Here is a 20,202-nt window from a genome sequence, read left to right on the forward strand (position 1 = left end):
TCACAAATGACTTCTCCGGGCCCCCTCCATGTTCTTTACCCCTATATCTCATCCCTAGTTTTTTAAAATATTGGACCCCGTTCAGGCTCGAGCCCGGGCCAACAGGTGTCCCTTCTCCCTCCTATGCACGTCCCTTTACACAGATACCCTTAAAAATATTTTAGCGAATGGCAATTAAAACTGCCCTGACAGCACAGCATGTCCCTGCAAAGTTACATAATGTCAATGCGAGACAAAATGATCACAAGTCAAAATGTGACACAACTGCATCGTTTCACAGGAGTCTTCAACGCTATTGTGACATGCTTCCTGTTACTTTAGTGCAACCACGCTGAAATATTTCTTTGGGACATTTTGCCACGTCACTTTGACGTTGCCGTAGATTGACATTTGTAAATTGCTGCAACCTATTAAAGATACGACCGATGGACTATTAGTGATTATGGGGGTTCCTTATGCGATTGTCACGTGACTTTTTCGTTTACGGGAAAAATTTTAGTCACTGTGCTGTTAGGGATAGGACACGAATTTAGTCATTGTGCTGTTAGGGAGAGCACACGAATTTAGTCACTGTGCTGTTAGGTAGATGATGCACGTCACATAACGATACACTGAGGAATTTTAGTTTGAAAAGCGGGCAGAGGTGAGAACGAAAAAAAATAATAATAAAGAATGTAGACGCAACGACTTGGATAAAATGTAATTTCTGATAAACCACGAATTTATTTTTCAAAAGAATGGGGGAAAATGCTTTCCTAAATGGTTGTTAAGAATTTGCTTCAAAACAAAACAGGCTAGAGTAGCTAATTTGTCGCAATTTATATGTTTTTTTTTTTTTTTTTTTTTTTTTTTTTTGTCGTGACTACGAAAGTTGTATTAGATGTAGCTTGCCAGTTTTAATAAAAGCCTGTGGCATTTCATTCATGTTTTCGGCATAAAGGTTTTACGACGATGGCAAAACTCCAATTCTCGTAAGATCAGCATTTATAATTGGACAGTCAAAACGTAGCTTATGTTATGTGTACGGATTGTAAAGGATTTTGAAAATTAAAGAAAACTATTAGAGGAGAAAATAGTTAATAACGGATCACATGCAATTCGAAAGAGATCTCGGCCAAACCAAATGAATTCAAGCAAATAATATAATTAAGTTCAGAAGGAAAGTCGTTTACTGATTTATATCAAAAGGCTCCAATTCAAGTCAGCAAAACTTATGAAAGTAACCACCTAAGTACACCTCACTACTTTATGCAAACACAGATTCAGCTATCATACGTGTAAAATATGCTTTTAGTCATAATAACAAACGTACAGGGTATTGCGTAGTTTTGTCTAGTACTGTCTGTGCTGAAGACAATATCCATTTATCGTTACGATAATCGATACCTCATCGTGCCTTCAGGAAAGTCAATGCAACTTGTACTAAGACGACATGGCTGTTGTGGTGAAATGACAATTATCTCTAATTATGCTTATCTCTGAAATACGCAAGTGAATATGCAAATACGCCCTCTAGGAGAGACTCAGGGCTTCACCACGTAAAGCTCTAGTAGTGGGAAGATTAACAATATTTGTTAAACATAGACATGTCTAGGAGAGCTTTCAGACTGATATCTATCAACATTTTATTAGGGTTTTGGTGGAACGGAGATAGTTCTTATGCAATATGTAGAGTTTGAAATAGTATTTGAAGGATCTAATAGCTATTTACAAAGCAAATAAAAGGTATTTAGCTGAACAAAGATGTCCGATGCGAAATTTGTGAAGAAGGGGATTTGTTGAATAAACGTACCTACAATTGACTGCAGAATAACAATATGCATTGAGATATATTTATTTTAACTTCGTTATTAACATGGAAGAATATTGGGGAATATTGGACTTGCAATAAAATATAACGTTAGATTAAGAAGCTAGGTGGCGCGTTCATGACTTCAAATTACGTGATTTCTTTTAATAAAAAAGTATCTCAGAATTTTTCGAAATATTTCTTCAAATATTTTCAATTTTTATTGAATAAGTATTTTTGAACTGTCGAATAAAAGTTAAGCTTAAATATTTGTGCATAATGTTCTGAAATAGACTTGGCTGAATTTAGTTTAAATAGACTTGGAGCCTTTGACTTCGTTTGCATATAGTCAGTTGGAGAGTGACCGTGATGATGACTCCCAGTCAGCTTTACATGGCTCAACTTCTTGTGCTTATATCGGTAAGTTAACTCCAAGAAAATATACAGGAGATTACCTTTTGTTTTACTAACTAGTGATAAATACGTAGTATCAGAAAGACCACCAGCAGATATTGCTCTCAAAATTCTTTTACACTACTACTTTGAAAACAACCGGTAAAATATGCTTCGCCAGAACCGCAAAATTACACAAAAATATTCCCCGATGCAAAAAAAAAGTTCTACAAATACAAGCCCCATATTAAAACAGACAGAAAGATAGAACTTTCAATATTTTTTAAAAGAACAACAACATCCATAGAAATTCCTGAACAGTATTTTACACAGTAGAAATCTTGAGTAGAAATTTTTGGATTACAATGACCCAGCTTGTGGTGCAAGTAACTGCACAACATTATACTAAATCACTAATTTCACTCCAGAATCAAACATCTGGAACTACGTTCCATCACAGTTGGGTGTGATGGAGTTAACATGATTGTCAGAAAATATGAAGTTGTTATACGTCTGTTTGGAATATTTTTTAGAAAACCAGTACAGCGCCTTACATACCTACTGCAGATGAACAAATTGAATTTAAGCACTTGTTTCTACATATCAATGGCAACACAACGGGACCTCAGACACTTTTAGGAACAATAAGTAAGCATTTGTTTTAAAAAGACCCCTTGTTTGATTTACACTTTTTTCAACAGACATTGGCAAGAGTGTCTTGTTGAAGACTATTGCTAGCAAGAGATTATAATATTGCCACGCAAACGTTAATCTGTGTGGCTCAGTTGGCAGCGCGCGGGGCTTCGAGCAGGTAGGAGCCAGGATCTGGTCCCGGCTGTGACAATCCAGTGTGTGGACTTTTAAATTGCTTTTATTTACACCGTGTTCAAAATGTTCTGTAAGTTTCTTTCACTTTCTAACGGAATGTTCTACGTTCACATAAAGCGGGAACCTCACGAGTTGTGGGCAGTTCTCTAGTTCTTCCATGCTGCGAGTTGCGGCAAGCTAATAAAATATCTAGTTTAGTTAAACGTCCTCTATGATTATTTAAATCATCGTGACAGTATCTATTATCTTAAATTTCATTACTATAAACCTTTTCGTAATAAAAAATGATCCAATTTCGTCTCCAATTTGATTTTTATATACGTATTTGCAAAATTGGTTTGGTATAAAAAAATCTTATTATTCAAAATAAGTGTTTTTAAAATTCAATCCGGAGGTGGAAAATGACATCCTTAGTCAAATAAGATTTTATATTTAACCTTAAAAATATTATTCGGCACCGTTTCTTGCTATGATCGACAGAAATCGGTAATTTTTTTCTCACCATAGTAAGATGACCCACCCTATTATGTATACTATCAAACGTACTGTCAGTTCTCGAACTCCGTGATTAGCAGCCGCGAACGGTTCCAATTGAAAAAGGGGTGATGGTTTAAGGAAGAGCACTTCCCAATGCATTCAGGTTTTGCTTGCTCGTTACCTCTTTCTTGCTATCACCCCTGTTTTGATAAAATCAGAAGAGACCTGACGCATGCGCAAATTCGAGTAAGATTTCGCGTTAAAAGATCGGACAGTACCTTGTAAACTTTGAATTTTCGGAAACAACATGTAAAATAATTTCGAAATAAAAAGTGCTTATGCACATTCTAGTTTATAAATGATAGGTAAAGGGCAATTTTTATTTTTAAGAATTAAAATATGCTGCAATATCGAAAGAAGATGAAACTATTGAAAATATATCTAAGTTCAACGGACGAGTAGCAAGATATATTTTCTTTTAATGCATTAAAATCAAATGAGGAATTTCAGAAACTAAATATCCTCTTTAGAAAAGGATTTGTAATATTTATTTTCAATTTAAAATTATGATAATGCTGTAATTCTAATGAAAGCGAAGATAGAGGATTTACTCTTTGTGTAATACGGACGCTTTTAGTTTTTACAACAAAATTTTGCATATAAAAGAAAAACAAATTATTATTTTTCGACACGAAACGCTCGCATGCAGATTACAACATTTTTATTTAAAAATCTTGCCGATAATCGGATTTCTCAAAGACCATTTCGAAAGAAACAGAGTTTTATTGAAATGGGTAAGGTATTGTTTTAATCAATTTCTTTCCTTAGGGATTTAATTTTTTTAAATTCTGTTGTAGATCAAGTTCAATGACAGAGTCCCGGCTTTGTATCAATTTTAAAAAATATTACCAAACTTACGTCTTATATAAAAGTATGATATTAAGAAAATTGAATTGTATGGAATTAGAATAAAAATTTTTTCAATGAATCGTAAAGAAGATTATTAGGGATAATGTTCGTTTCATTTCATCCTCCCTTTTTTTTCTATTGTTTTCTTCGTTTTTAAAGTGGGAAATACTCTTAAAAATGCATTTATGTATGATTTAAATGTAATTCGGTTGCTTTTCATTATCATTCTATGGTACCAGTAGGGAAATGTTGAGACCTAATGTCTCTTTCTTTTGTGCTGTATTTTCCAAAGAAACCATATAAGTAAGCTTGTACAATAAATCTAAAGTACAATCGCGACGACGAAAATGCGAAAAAAAAAAAAAAAAAGGAGACAAATTTGCAATTGCTGCGTTTTACCTTTTTTCGGCAGAATAAATGTCAGTTAGTCTAATCTTTTTGAATTAAAAATTGCAGTCTCTTTATTTTCTGATTAGTGGTACCCGCACGGCTTTGCCCGTAATAGAAAAAATTAAAAGGTCTTTTGGATCGCCTGTATATTTACAAATAATGTAAGGTAAATTTTCTCGCCAATTGGCTTGTACCCATGTTAGGGTGCCATGTTATGATAATTTCGTATCTAACCAATTGGCTTATGCCCATGTTACGGTTCCCCGTTATGATAATTTCGTAATTTACTCGTCCATCTTATGATATTCTTGTTCTTAACCCCTTTAGTCGTAATTATGAAATATTTGACCAAAAATGTTGTAATTTGGTACACAGTGTATTATGGTAAACGGTATCTTATAGAAAAAATTTTGAGTTTGTAGGAGAAAATTAAAAGAGTTATGGCACGTCCAATATTCCAAACTTATATTTTTGAAATCAATATTTTATATACAAAAACGATAAAATACCTAACAAAAGTCATTATAAAATGTTCTACAAACAATTATAAAACATTATATAAGCGCTTGAAACGATTAATTAAAAATTATGTATTTTTAAAAAAAAAATCAGGAAAAAAACATCGCTTTTCAGATGAAAATCCATGGTTGGAAAAATGAGCCACTCTCTATCTCTCAATCCTTATATGTCACTGTTGTCAATCCCAAAACGAAACATTATTTCACAGATTATAATAAGCAGAATGTAAAGAGTTAATTACAAAAAAATCAGCTAATTAAATCAATTATTAAATGATTAGCAGCTGTTTAAAGTGGTTGTCCGGTATACCGGACACCAGGTCTGAAGGGGTTAAAATTGGAATAGAAAAAGAACCACATAGAATTAAAAAAAAAATCGCTTCGAGATGCACACCCCCAAGCTACAAACTAACTTTGTGCCATATTTCATGAAAATCGACCGAACGGTCTAGGCGCTATGCGCGTCACAGAGATCCTACAGACATCCAGACATTCTACGGACATTCAGACAGAGAGACTTTCAACTTTATTATTAGTAAAGATTAGCACACATAATTTTAAGTGGTAGAATGCAGATATCGATATTTTATACAATCATTTTCAACTATAAAACCTAGGTTTAGTACAAAATAACCTGTAGGCACATTGTAGTGAATTCAAAAAAGTTTTACTTTTGAATTTTCTTTTCCGAAAAAACAACAAAACATCATTTTATCGCTGCAATCGGTATTGAAATATCTGCACGTGCTGCGAAAATAAGAAGAAAAATCTAATTTCAGAATGCAATGAGTGCAATAAAATGCGTTTGAATGAAATTTGTTTAATTAGTGAGTCAAATAAACTAACTAGGAAAAATTGCTTATTTTCAGCATCCCTTTGCTAGATGAAAGGAAAACGATAACATGATTATGCTACTTCGCTAAACAATTTCATTTGAATTTACTTAGTAACTCATTGCAAGAAAATAAAGGTTTTTGCTTTTTAAAAAGAAATGAAAATACTCGCTTGACATGCAATTTGAAACATTAATAACAAAGTACCTCATTTTGAGAGAGATAGTAGCACAAATATTTTAATTTTTTACTCATTCGCATCGAGTGTTCGACAGAGAAGGAAATAAACAGTAACAATGAAAAAGGGAAAAAGTAATTAACTTATTTTCATCTGGAACTCTTTTCCAATTACATAAGCACATCAGTAGTGAAAATAAGAGGAAAGAAAGAAGTAAATATTAATTAAGGAAAATACATAAAAACATGATAAAAACTAAGAAGAAATAAAGTTTTTATGGGAAGTTTTTGAGAAAATTTAACTAATATATCAATAGTAAGAAAAGTTACTTTGCAAACAATTGACTAGGAAACTGTTTTGATCTTCTTCACCAATAATAAAGCTGAATGTCTGTCCGCAGGATGTCTGGATGTCTGTAACGCGCATAGCGCCTAAACCGTTCGGCCGATTTTCATGAAATTTGGCAAAGTAACTTTGTAGCGTGGGGGTGTGCACCTCGAAATGATTTTTCGAAAATTTGATATGGTTCTTTTTCTATTCCAATTTTAGGAACAAAAATTTCATAAGATGGTGGAGTAAATTACGAAATTATCATAACGTGGAACCGTAACATGGGCACAAGCCAATTGGCGAGATGCGAAATTATCATAACTTGTAACCGTAACATGGGTACAAGCCAATTGGCGAGAAAACTCACCATGCATTATTTGTAAATTCAGGCGAGCCAAAAGACCTTTTAATTTTTCTATTACGGGCAAAGCCGTGCGGGTACAACTAGTAATTAATATTATGGACGTTTATTAATAACTAAAAAATCGCCCGTCTAGGAGAGTTCTGTAGGTTTCCAAACAATTGTGTAGGCTTAAATACACCGTCAGCTCAGTTATTCCATCCGAGGACTGCAGTTTCGTGCTTTTTAGCACTCATCAACCCGGAATAGGAACTACCTGAGCTAGAGGCAAAAATTTCTTAAGGGAGCCAAGAGAGCCTAACAGAGTGGTAGCTAATGTAGAATTAGCACACCAGATGAGTGACCGCAGCAATGGTGCGATTCAACTCGAAGATTGATGGCAAAGCATGGTGCTGGCGGTGTATTTAAGTATTTCTGCCTTAGCCCTTTTTTAGGGTGGTAACTTACAACAAAATTGTGTAGGCGTCATAAATATTTAAAAACTTGAAAATCACCCGTCAAGGTATGACGGGTGAAAATTGCTTATGCATTTGAGCTAGACCCCCTGGAGAGGCCGACGCATCCGACATGTTGGAGCAAGCGTGAACAAGCGTACTTATCGCACAACAGGGAAATACAGAATAAATTACATTCCGTAGAACACTGTAACACATTAGCAAAGATTACAGAGCATTTATAACGTAACTAGTAGTACCCGCACGGTTTTGCCCGTAGTTGAAAATTAAAAGGTCATTCGGTTTGCCTATATATTTACAAATAATGGATGCCGAATTTCTCGCCAATTGGCTATGTTCATTCGCTCTCTCCGTCCACGTCATGAAAATTTCGTAATTTACTCGTCCATCTTGTGATAATTTTGCTTCGGAAAATGTTCCTAAAATTGAAATAGAAAAAGAACAAAATCGAATTTTCGAAAAACCGCTTCGAGGTGCACACCCCCACGCTACAAACTAACTGTGTGAAAAATTACATGAAAATTGGCCGAACAGTCTAGGCGCTATGTGCGTCACAGAGATCTAGACATCCTCCAGACAGAGAAACTATGAGCTTTATTATTAGTAAAGATGATAGTAAAATCATGAGAAATAAATCGATGAGTTAACCTTACACAAGCGAGCTCCATTTCCAGGATGCCAGTCACTTCGTCGGTGATTAATTATCCAGTTCCTTTTCGCTCTGCATCTGCTAAAAATCTGAAGAGCTGAAACCCTTTTTTAAAGCTGTTTGCACAATTAACAGCCGCACAATCACCCATTTGACTCAATTTTACATATGGTATAGAAATGTAAACATCAGCAGCAATGCTGTCGCTGAGAAGCACTGGATCAAGTCGGCTCCAAAATGGCGGATGCGTCGGCTCCTCCACTATAGGCTCTTACTTTGAGCCTGTTTGGCGATATTTTGATAGTTGAAATTGTATCCATAACTCCAGTGAATTAATCCTAAACACCAGTAGATAGCGTTCATTGTTGACCTTTTTTTTTTGGTTTTTTTATTCTCCTAAAATTAGTCTTACCAATAAAACAGTTAAGTTCCTGGATCCAGTCCAGCCATGTCAAAATAAAAGCATTACCAAAAAAAAAAAAAAATCATGCAACAGCACGAGTTTCATTGTTGGTGACATTAGAGCGTTACTCCATCAGTGATATTTGCTATTATATATATGAGGATTAAAGTTTACGATTTCATCTTATGGGTCGTGCATGCCTATAGTTGAGGCAAACCTAAACTGGCAGCGTAATGATCTACATCGCTCTCACAACACTGTCAGGTTAGGATTGCCCCAAATATAGGTGATTGTACTAGATGTCTTTACATCCAATAGTTCACAACTTTAAATTGAAAAAGAGGTTCCTGAAAATCCCGAAACGCGCGTATTTAGTAATCTGTTTATTTGTGTTAAAAAACGTTGGATATTTCTTGTTATTCCTGTGATTTCACCAGTTCAAGAGATTAAAAAAAAATTAATGGAGCGGCAATTCGGGAATCATCATTTGTGAATACACGCTTCTTTTCAAAGTTGAGGTGGTTTTCTAGACAGAAAATATGTTATTCAAAATAGCATACACCAATCGCTTAAACTAGAAGCAGAATCAGTAAAATCTGCTTTTCAGCAGCAAATGAAGTTTGATGCAGTAATCTGCGAAAACTTTTGTAAAAAACATTCATTTCATGCATAACTGTCGACGATTTTTAACAGCTACTACAATTGAAGATGTTCAACAGGTGTAGCTACTAAAGACATTTTTGGGTAAAATTTTCCGAAACAAATATTTTTGAAAGCTATTTTTGAAAGCTACTACAATTGAAGATGTTCAACAGGTGTAGCTACTAAAGACATTTGGGTAAAATTTTCCGAAACAAATATTTTTGAAAGTTATTTTTGAAAGCTACTAGAATTGAAGATGTTCAACAGGTGTAGCTACTAAAGACATTTGGGTAAAATTTTCCGAAACAAATATTTTTGAAAGTGAAAAAGTCAAACTGAAAACATAAAAAGAAATTCAGAATTGCTTGCACTACTTTTCTTCTGTATTTCAAAGTGCGAAAAAACTTCCCTAGAGTTTAATAGTGATTGTGTACGATTGAGACAGTGAGAAGTAAACGGATGCAAGTGGCAAAATTAAAAATTTGGTGATAACTAGTACAAATGTTAGGTGAACCTCTTCTCTATCTTAGGGCAAGATATAGTACTAGAAGCCCTGGTAGGTTCCGGTATGCAGTTTGATTTAGAAAAAAACTTCAATGAAAGCCTACCTAGGATCTGATCTTTAAACGCGTTTTACTCAAAGCTTCAAAATGTCCACTTGCATCCATTCGCTTCTCACTGCCTCAATTAACCAAAGTGGTGGGCGATCGAAACATTGTCTTGAAGTCAGAATTAACAGAATGCAGACAGAAGGTAAAATCGCGTGACCTAAGTAACTGATTGATATCGTGCTTTAACATGAACTGTTTGCTGCACTAGGTGGTATATTTTCGCAGCCACCAGTATAGTTTGAAACCATAACGTTTGCCTTGCACAGCAACCATTTTGTGTGGTACAAGTTACGTAGAAACGGACAAGAAACGGGAATCATCAGTTAGGGTTGTGACTTTGATTAAGGTTAGATGGAATAGGTAGTGACTGTGGTATTGTGTCATAACTGGAATCACGCAAGCACGCCTACAACATAATCGAATGATTAGCAGAAATTTGTTTGTAACTGCAAAAGGCCCGTAGTGATGTTAATTTTCATTTCTTTCAACACACAAGTCTCTTACGTCCGTTATCATAGCTCCGTTTTCTCGGAAGTATCGTTTTTCAGTTTGCGTGAATATTCAGCTTATATGTGTTTAAGGAACTGTTCTTGTGATTGCGTGAATTTATTCGTACGTCTTGAATCTATGACAACAATGGAATGTATCGCAATGTGTAGAAGCAATATTTTTTGGAGAATGAAAATTAAGGCAGATCTAACAATCTGAATAAAAAATTTCGTTATTCAAAATGTTTAATCGTATCAGAGAATGTTATTCAATGTCAATAATTTGTAGATGCCAAATTACCACCAGCTATTTTCTTTATTTCTTTAAACGTTCAATTTGATTCTCAAACTTACGACTGTAGAGCGTTTAGACTCTGGGAATTCCTTCGTTGAAAAGGCTTGTTAATTGTAATTATCTTCAAGCGGCTTACGTTCTTTTGGTGTAAACTACATACTGCAGGTAGCCGTGGGGGCTCCAGATGCGGAGCTAGACGCCGCCAAACAACCAACCAAGTAAATTCAAAGTTTCCACTCGGAAAAATTTGGCGATCCGAAAGTCTTGGAGTCGGTTACTGTTAGTTACTTTAGGCCTAGGCCTAGGACAAGGACACCCTCCATCCCTTTCAGTACCATACCGAAACTATAGCGGTCACTTCGAACTACGTGTCACTGCTCTGTGGCTTTTAAATACAATGAACCAACAACATTAATAAGTGTGAGGGTCGGTCGGTCGGCAAGTGCAAACTACGAAAATTTTTTCTTATATCATGAGAGTTATCTCTGCAGCATCATTCATGAATCCTGAGAATTCCAAAAGAAATTTAAAGATGCAATGTTTGACGACCTTTATTTTATTGAGAACGTACTTTGACACTTAGAAACAGTGTTCTATTTCAACAAATGGTTCTTGTCCATTTTATGCTGACTAGATAAGAGCGCTACAAGGTTATTGATTTGCATATGAGTGGTTATTACTTTGCTTTAAGCTTTGGTTTGTAAAGGCTTTCGGTAAGTATTGCCAACAATTTTAAACATTTTCCAATTGTGGTTTTCATAATAAAAGGCGAAACTGTATTTAATTTCATTCTCTAATTTGTAGAATATTGAAATTCAGTTATTGCGAATACCAATACAGCAAAATATCCGTTTCAAAGAAATTAATTTCCATTACATTGCTCGAATTCCATTACTACGAAATTCCCATTACAGCAAACACAATTTGCTGTATCTAAAGGTTCGTTGTAACCGAAATTCACTGTATTTGCTTACTTAACATTCTTTCAATATGTCAGTGGCATTTTTTTTCTTATATCAGTGTCCATCTTCAGAATCATTCGAAACACATACACACGCTCTTGACGATCTTGGGAAAGAAAACTTGTATTCCAAACACGTCACAACAGCACTTCCCTCCCTTCTAATTAGTTAAGAGGGATCTTAAGTACTTTATGCATCGAGGAGATATTTTCATATCTCTCCCTCTTCACTTCTCTTCGCTGTTGGGTGGAAGGGATCGGTTGCCGCAGGGGATTAGCTCTTATATAATCGTCTGACGGGGAGCTTGGTGGTTGTTGCTGTTGTGCTGGAATGTTATTTTAATCGGCCTGCACATGTACGCTTAGATGAAGTTGTGCATTAAAGACGTTTAATTTAGATGATAACATTACTTACAAGGGACATGGGGAGTAGTTCATGGAAAGCTATAATCGCCGCCATATTAAACGATTTCAGAATTTAGTGATGGGGGGGGGGGGGGGGGGGTGAAACGGAGTCTGGAGGATTCGGAAATGAATTCTAATAATATTGATTTGGTTTCTCAGACTAATTTGCATGAGCGGAAGATAGTACCAAGTATGGTTTCCCACTCTGAAAACAGAAGTTCGAGTTCATGGACAGTAGATATCTTGCAAAACCTGTTTTGTCAGACACATATTTTTTCATATATAAGCTCATATTGTTTACATTTGAGGCAAAGGGATGCGAATGGCAAAATTTAAAACTTGGAGGTAACTAGAACAAATTGTAAATGAAGTTCTGCTCTGTTTTGAGGCAAGAGATAGTACTAGTAGCCCTGGTTGGTGCTGCTGTACAGCATGATTTAGAAAAAAAATCAATAGAAATCTACCTAGGGTTTTATCATTAAACGAGTTTTACCCAAAACTTGAAAATGTCCACATACATCCTTTTGCTTTTCACTGCCTCATTTTTACCTATACAAATTGAACTTGAAACCTCTAAACACATGTCTGCGTTTTTTCAGCGCGATTTCGAGTTTTTAAGTCAGTTTTATTTTAAATGTTTAGTCGAAAAGTTTTTCCCTTATAGTTCTTGTATGCATGCTGCATTAAAACATAGCAAAAATTTCCCCCACCTACGGAAGGAAAAGATACAAAGATTCTAGATATTTTGTTAAAGAACATTATTTATAAAAGTGTTACATTCTTTTGTAGTCATTTTCTTATTCTATGTAATGTATGCTATTGTATTGCATTTATGAAGCAAAAAAATTCTTGTAAACCCTGGGATTCACCCTTTTGAATGACGAAAAATAAGAACTAACTACAATTTTTCAAACATAAACATTTTCCAAAAATAGTTCAAAGTAACTATTTGGAAGCTTTTTTGGCATTTTCATGCAATAAAGAAAATAAATGACTACAGAAGTTTTCAAGGATTCGTGTATATTCTTACTTCTTATCTTCAAGTTTAACATATTACCTGAAGGTGTTATCTTGCCCTTATTTTTACTTTAAGTGGATTTTTTTTTAACAAAGTATAAATATTCTACGTTTTGTGAATGTTTCTAAACTTATTGTGTGTACTTATATTTTAGATTTACATTTCGTTATACCGCCTACTGTGATCGCACTTTTTCTTCGCTCCTACAAAAAAATATATTGCCATAACTAACTGTTGGGACAATATGAAAAAAAAAAAAAAACTTACTTGTGTCTCATAGTTTAAAAAGTAGTGAAACCATTTTGTTGAAATTTTTTATCGTTGATTATATAAACGTATGCCAAATTTTTCCATGAATGAAAAATGGAAAACCAAATCAATCTTTAACCTAAATAAATAATTATGAAAAATATGAGGAATTAAATTTATTGAAGTATCAAGTAAATATAAGTACTACATATTTTAACAAAGAAACATATTTTATGGATAGTTTTATTGCATTTTTTTTTTAATTTCTTTTTGTTAAAGGAAACACTAGTCATAAACTTCCAATAATTGCACTCCTGTTGTTACATGGATAATTGATATTTATAAGTTTCAATTACTTAATTATCCATATTTTTCACTCTCTCTGAGCAAGACCAATGTAGCCAAAAAAACTGCATATAAATAAATTGATATTTCTGTGAAAAAAATCTCTTACTATATATTTCAGGTACTTCTCTGAATCCAAGCACCTGTAAATAGAAGCATCATCAGGCTTCCTGGAAAATCTAACTTGACTTCAGCGAAAAAATGAAAAAGATCATGGATCGATATAAAAAAAAAAGAGAAAGAATTTGTCGAACCCTTCTCCTACTCTATTACTTCCGGTAGCTAGGGTCATTTCTTTTCTTCTTTTTTTTTCAGGAAAAAAATCAGCCTTCAGGCTCCTCTCTCGTGTCATTAAGTTTTGCGAGCGTACATATTTCCAGAGCCTGAAAGTAATTCAGTGTTATGATTTTTGTAATAATCTTTTTTTTTCCTTTTTCGCCCGCGCTAGTTCTGCCTCTGTCATTAAGTCTTTAGTGGGTCGGAAAAAATGCTGGTGCAAAAAATAGAAACTGACGTTATGAGCGTCACGTTTGAGGAGCAGTACGTTGAGCACCATGGGAAAAGCCAGTTTTCCTGCTGCTTTTGATTTTTCGGAAATGAAGTATTTGCACGTGGATTGAGAGTCAAATTGTTTAAATTATATTTCAAAGAAAATAGTAGGAGTGCTTAGGTTTTTAAATTTTTTTTATATCACTGAAATCGTGCAAGAACTTTTAGTGATGACGTAGTGAAATCTTAATTTCATTTCTAATGAATTCTTAATGAAAATTATTATTGAACCGTTTATTTCAAAATCCAGTCAACTGCTAATTTTAAGAAAACATATCACCGTATTAAATTATTCAATGATGGTTTCAACATTGTTTATTGAAAGAAATATGTCTAAATATGTATCCCTTTTAGTTAAAAACTTTATAATCCTTATAGAAAAAGTTACGAAGGTAAAAATGCTTTTTCGAAATTTCAGAGTGTGTCGCTTGTCTGGTTATCACTGGTTGTATTAAACTTTTTCTATAAGAATTATAAAGTTTTTTACTTTTTAACTAAAAGGGATACACATATTTAGGCATATTTCTTTCAATAAACAATGTTGAAACCATCATTGAATAATTTAATACGGTGATAAGTTTTCTTAAAATTAGCAGTTGACTGGATTTTGAAATAAACGGTTCAATTCCAACGATAGCTTTTTACATAATATCTTAGAAATTACTCGCCAGACCATATATTTTCTTATGTTATTAAGTATTTAAATATGAAGTTCATTTCCATTGAATCGTGCCATAAGTATTAGGTGTCTGGTAAACTTTTAACGTTTAACTGACCGATTGCAGAAAATATTTCTATACAAAAAATAGTTCAGCGAAATAAAAGTTTAACTCTCGAACTATTATATAGTGAAATCTCAGTCGAACAAACTTCAAGGGATTGTGAATTTAATTCGTTGTAAAGGAAGTTAAGCAATGTAATGGTAATCAAATCAAGACTGAAAATTTATTTCGCTGAATCTATTTTGTTGTATTGGTATTTGTTTTAAAGTAAGTTCACTGTATACAGTGCAATACCGTTACAACGAACTTCAAGAGACAGCTGAGTGCATTTTTGGTAGGGGAACTTAGTTGTAATAGAATTAAAACCATGTAATGGTAATTACTTTGGGATTGAAAACTTATTTCACTGATACGGATATTTTGTTGTATTGGTATTCGTTGTAATGGGACTTCACTGCATTTCTGAACTTGATAAATTTTATAAAGGCGAAAGTTCTGATTTTTAATTTAATTATTTAAACGTTTTAATATTCAAAACTGATTTATTCAACTACGAAAGGAAATTTCTAAATTTTTTTCCTACTCATTCCTCATAATTTTTGTCATAAGTAATTAGCGTATTGATTCTTAACTGTATTTGCTTAGCTGTCTTGATAATAAATATAAACAACGTTCTTGATAAATATGAGATAGAATAGCAATAACTAGAAATTTAAATTTTATGTATTTAGTTATTGCGCAAGCACTGCAAAAAATAAACTGTTGTTTTTACAGTATAATACTGGCAGCTCACATTCCAAAGAAAAACTGTAAAATCTACAGTTCTAAACTGTAAAATTTGCAGTAATATACTGTCTTATAACAGACTTTTACTGTGAAATTTACAGCGATAAACTGTAAAATTAGCAGTTATATACTGTCTTTTAATGGAAATGCCCTGTGAAATTAACAATGACTTACTGTAAAATTAGCAGTAATATACTGTTTTTTAATGAAACTGCCCTGTAAAATTTACAGTATCAAACTGTAAAATTAGCAGTAATATACTGTTTTAGGAATGAATTGGCCTGTAAATTGAACAGAGATAATATGTAAAATTAACAGTAATATACTGCTTTTTAATGAAATTGGCCTGCAAAATTAACAGTAACAAACTGTAAAGTTAGCAGTAATATGCTGCGAAATCAGCTGCACTGCTCCGTAAAAGCAGTAGTATACGGTTTTATAAATGATTTGTACAGTAAAATTAACAGCAGTAAACCATAAATTAAATAGTTATAAATTTTTATGCAAAAGAGTTTTCTCCCCTATTGTTGTCTCTTTTCATAGCCGAAATCACTGCTTTTACAGCTAAAGAACAATATAGAAAAGAAAAGCAATTGATTCTGTATGTACGTTGTAGAAATCAGCCTACATACGAAATCTGTTCCTTTTCTAAAGTTTTTCAACAACAAAAATAATGTTTTAGGCTATGAAAAGCAACAAGTAAAGATATATAAAAGCATTTTACATAAAAATAATTAACTGCTGCTAAATATATGTTTTATTGATATTAATTTCATTGTACACAAAATAAATCAATGCCCGTTTTTATATTTTATAAACACCTGTTAAAGGAGGAAAAATGGTGCTTTTTCAGTTCTACAAAAAACTTTTAGCTTTTGTTGCCATTTTAAAAATTTACAAATAGAAGGAAATTGCAAGATATGGTCTGAAGCTTTATTTTAAGAACAATTATTGCCTTTTCATAAAACAAAACCTTTTGATCCATGAACGTAGTAAAAATGAGAAGTTTTTTTATATATATAACTGAAAACATTGCTTCGTATCTTCACTGAAAAAACTTTTTTCACTTTCAGCATTATTGTAATGCTAAAATGAGCAGCAAAACGTGGGAAATGTTTTACAGTATGCAATTCATTATACCTTTAAGTTTATTTTTAACTTTATACATACAATTCCTTGCATTTATTTTCCTTTTCTGGAAAAACAGATTATTTCCATGGTTTTCTTCTTTTTTTTAATGTTATAAGTTGCACTTGTACCTACTTTATTTGAGAAATACTACTAACAAACTAACGTTATTTCACACCATATGTGCAGTATTCAGCATTTAGACTGCACAGAATGGTTTTTATTGTAAACTGAATAGTATTATAGATTAGATAATATTTGATATTATTAACCTTTTTAAGTTTACATAGATGAAAACAATAAATATGTGACAGTTCAGAATTCCAGAGCTACTAAACTTGAACAATTTTTCACTCAGTATAGTAAAATCTGTCAGGTTTATATAAAGTTTTACTTTATATTCTGCTATACTGCTTTCATGAGAAAAAACGAAACATTCACACCATTAAAAATCGCCAAATTATTTTATTTCGTATACATTACCTATAAATACAGATTATTACAGTGAAATTTTAGAAATTCATTTCAAATCTAATGCAAATGCTTTCAAGGTGAATATTTTTACACGAGCTTATTCATTCTTCTTTGTGACATCTTTGCCGACTTTGGAGCCATCATTAGGCCTTATATTATGAAAACATCTGTCAAAATAAAAATTGTTAGAATCTCATAAAACTTGTAGACACCAAAAAACATACATGGAAAAATCAAATTACGTAGATATAAAAATACGCCCTAAAATAATTAAAATTACGACTCTGAATGATCTGAAATTAAGGTTGCCTTGAGAGTTGTTTTTATTTTGAAACTGTTTAACATTTACCTAAATTCTAATTGAACCGTTTATTTCAGGAACCAGTTAAGCGCTAAATATGTTGTTTTAAGGAGAAAAAAAACTGTTTGGCAGCAATTTACGCATTTGTAACGGTGGTTATTAATCGGTGGTCCAGTTGAAGTAGACCTAATCTGGATACTTTACATAAAAACTCAAAAAAGAAAATAATAAAGAAAATAATATCTTACATTTTATCTTCCATGTAAAGAAATGCACTTATACTGGTTTCTGAAGTACAATTAAAAAAAAATCCTTGTAATTTTCGGGATTTTTGAAGGATTTCGTAATACATATGAGACTGTTGATTAAGAACCATGTTTATTTTTTTCGATCGGATAACTGAATTGATCGAGAGAATAACTCCTTCTATAAGTCAATAATTCCAAGTTGTCCAAAATGGGAAAGCTAACATCTTGGCCTAAAGAAAAAAAAAATGTTTTAAAAATGATAACACTTGTATCTAGTTTCTTCTTATAACAGGCTTCAGATTATCGGATTACAATATGTTTACTTCAAAACAATAATAAGGATGAGGTTGAGAAATATTTTTTAGGAAATGGAGCAAGGTCGATGTTTAGGACAAGCAATTGGGAAATATTGGGGCATTCATTTAAAACAATGAATACTCTATCTAGCCTCTTTTAGTACCCTCCCCCCTCCCCCGAGTTGCTATAGTAGCACTGAAGGTCGTATATAGATGGTTTTTTTTTCTTTTTTTTTTGGTAACCCATCTTTTTCTTTAACAGCTTCCCATCGTTAGAAATCTGAATATAAAACAAAGTGTGACGTAAAGTAATTACTTAAAACTCTGTTTGTACTTAATATGAAATATTTAACATACTTATAATTTTTCAAAATATTTTTTTCCATATATTTTATTCCACATATGTGCTATTATATTGTTAAAATTTAATTTTTTGGAGCTTTTTTCTTAAGTACTAAGGAATCACATAAAAGAGTCTTTTGAGTTGAAATAAAATAATACCGTAAGACATTCTATCTTATGTCTCAATATTTAAGCAAATATAAGATGTTTCATTTATATTCTGTGTCTTTCAAAATGGGGACGCCCTCTCCCCCCCTCCCCCCAATTTGAACAGCTATCGATGTTCCCATTTAAACCATCAGCGACTTTTTTTTTTAAGTGGCACTTCTTTTGAGAGGATTTACACAATTTATCTTAAAGTTTTTCAGAATTTTCCTGAAATCTGGAAGAAACAATTCTATATTCCCAAAATCAAGATAGCTTAGTTCAAGTGAATTCAGTAAAAAATGAAAATCGGTCAGAAAAGTTGAAAGTTTTTAACAAAAGAATAAATCGTCAAACATATCAAAAAATTGAGTAAAACTGGTAGTGCCAGTTCCAATCATTAAGAAATTGTAAGTCCACATTTGGTCCGCCGTCTTTGTTGTAAACAATTCTACCCTTCTTGAAAATGCTTTGCCAGAAGACCGCACTACTTTTTAACTGTAGATTTAAACATACTCTATTTGCAAAATAACTGCTTTTTATTCACATTGCAGTAAAAATAACCAATAATTTTGTTTGATAAGTGTCACACAAGTCTGAACATGCGAAGAAAGTTTTATACGCTGTAATATATCGTACTTGAACCTTTAATCTTTATTGTTGCTCTCATTATGAAGTTGGCTTTAAATTTTGCTCCTGTACACATTCCTTTACAAAAATACTTACAATAAATAATAAAGTACTTAACATTCTGTTTTGGTTCCTTCGATTTTAATAACATGTAAAAACAAAGAATCAGAGTGAAAAATTTAAAAAATAATAAAGAAATGTACGACTAATTTCGCTCTAGCAACAGAAATTTCTATATTCTGGTGATTCTTGAAGTGATAATATTCAACTACCCGTAAAAACCAATATTGAACTACAAATTTAAAAAACTCAGACTTAAATGAATAGTATGCCCGATCACATTGCAATCAAAACAAAATAAAATTCAGTTTATCTTTTTCCAATCCATAGTTCTTGATTGTAACATAGAACCTGACAAAGAGTCACAAAAATCAACTTCAGGGACCCAATATGGCACGCAGACCGTAGGACAGGCTTCAGTGGCTAAGAACGCTCTAAAACTCAAAAGCATTTGTGATTACAAATTATATCCGTAAACACAAAAATATAAATGAAAAGAGATACTTATAAACTTCCGTTGCCGGCATTCATGTCACTAAGTGAATCATCGCAACATCCTTCAGACTAGGGTCTTCCTTGAAATTCAGAGCGGAACACAACCGCGAACTGCATCTTGATAAAATGAGACAAACCATTGTTCCATTCAGTTCCGGTCACAAGTTAAGGAAGTTCTTTACATTTGCATACCACTAAACTCAAAAAAATAATATAGCATTAGTGAATAAATTGAAATGAAAAATTCAGGCGGCTAGAATGAAATTTGTAGTTTAAATTTTTTTTGAAATACCTAACCGCAACCATATCACCGGGCACAAATTCAAAATGAAATCAACTACAATTTTATTTTCTCCGTGCGCTGGAGGGAAAGGAACAAAATATTCGCTAGCAAATTCCCCCCTTCTTGGCACGCCAGCACACGGAAAAAAAGAAATACTTTAAGGCATGAATGAAAAATATATTACAGGCTAACCGTTTGTGTGCGCAAATTATAACTT

The sequence above is a fragment of the Uloborus diversus genome, chromosome 2 (genome assembly GCF_026930045.1).
Source record: "Uloborus diversus isolate 005 chromosome 2, Udiv.v.3.1, whole genome shotgun sequence".
NCBI lineage: Eukaryota > Metazoa > Arthropoda > Arachnida > Araneae > Uloboridae > Uloborus > Uloborus diversus.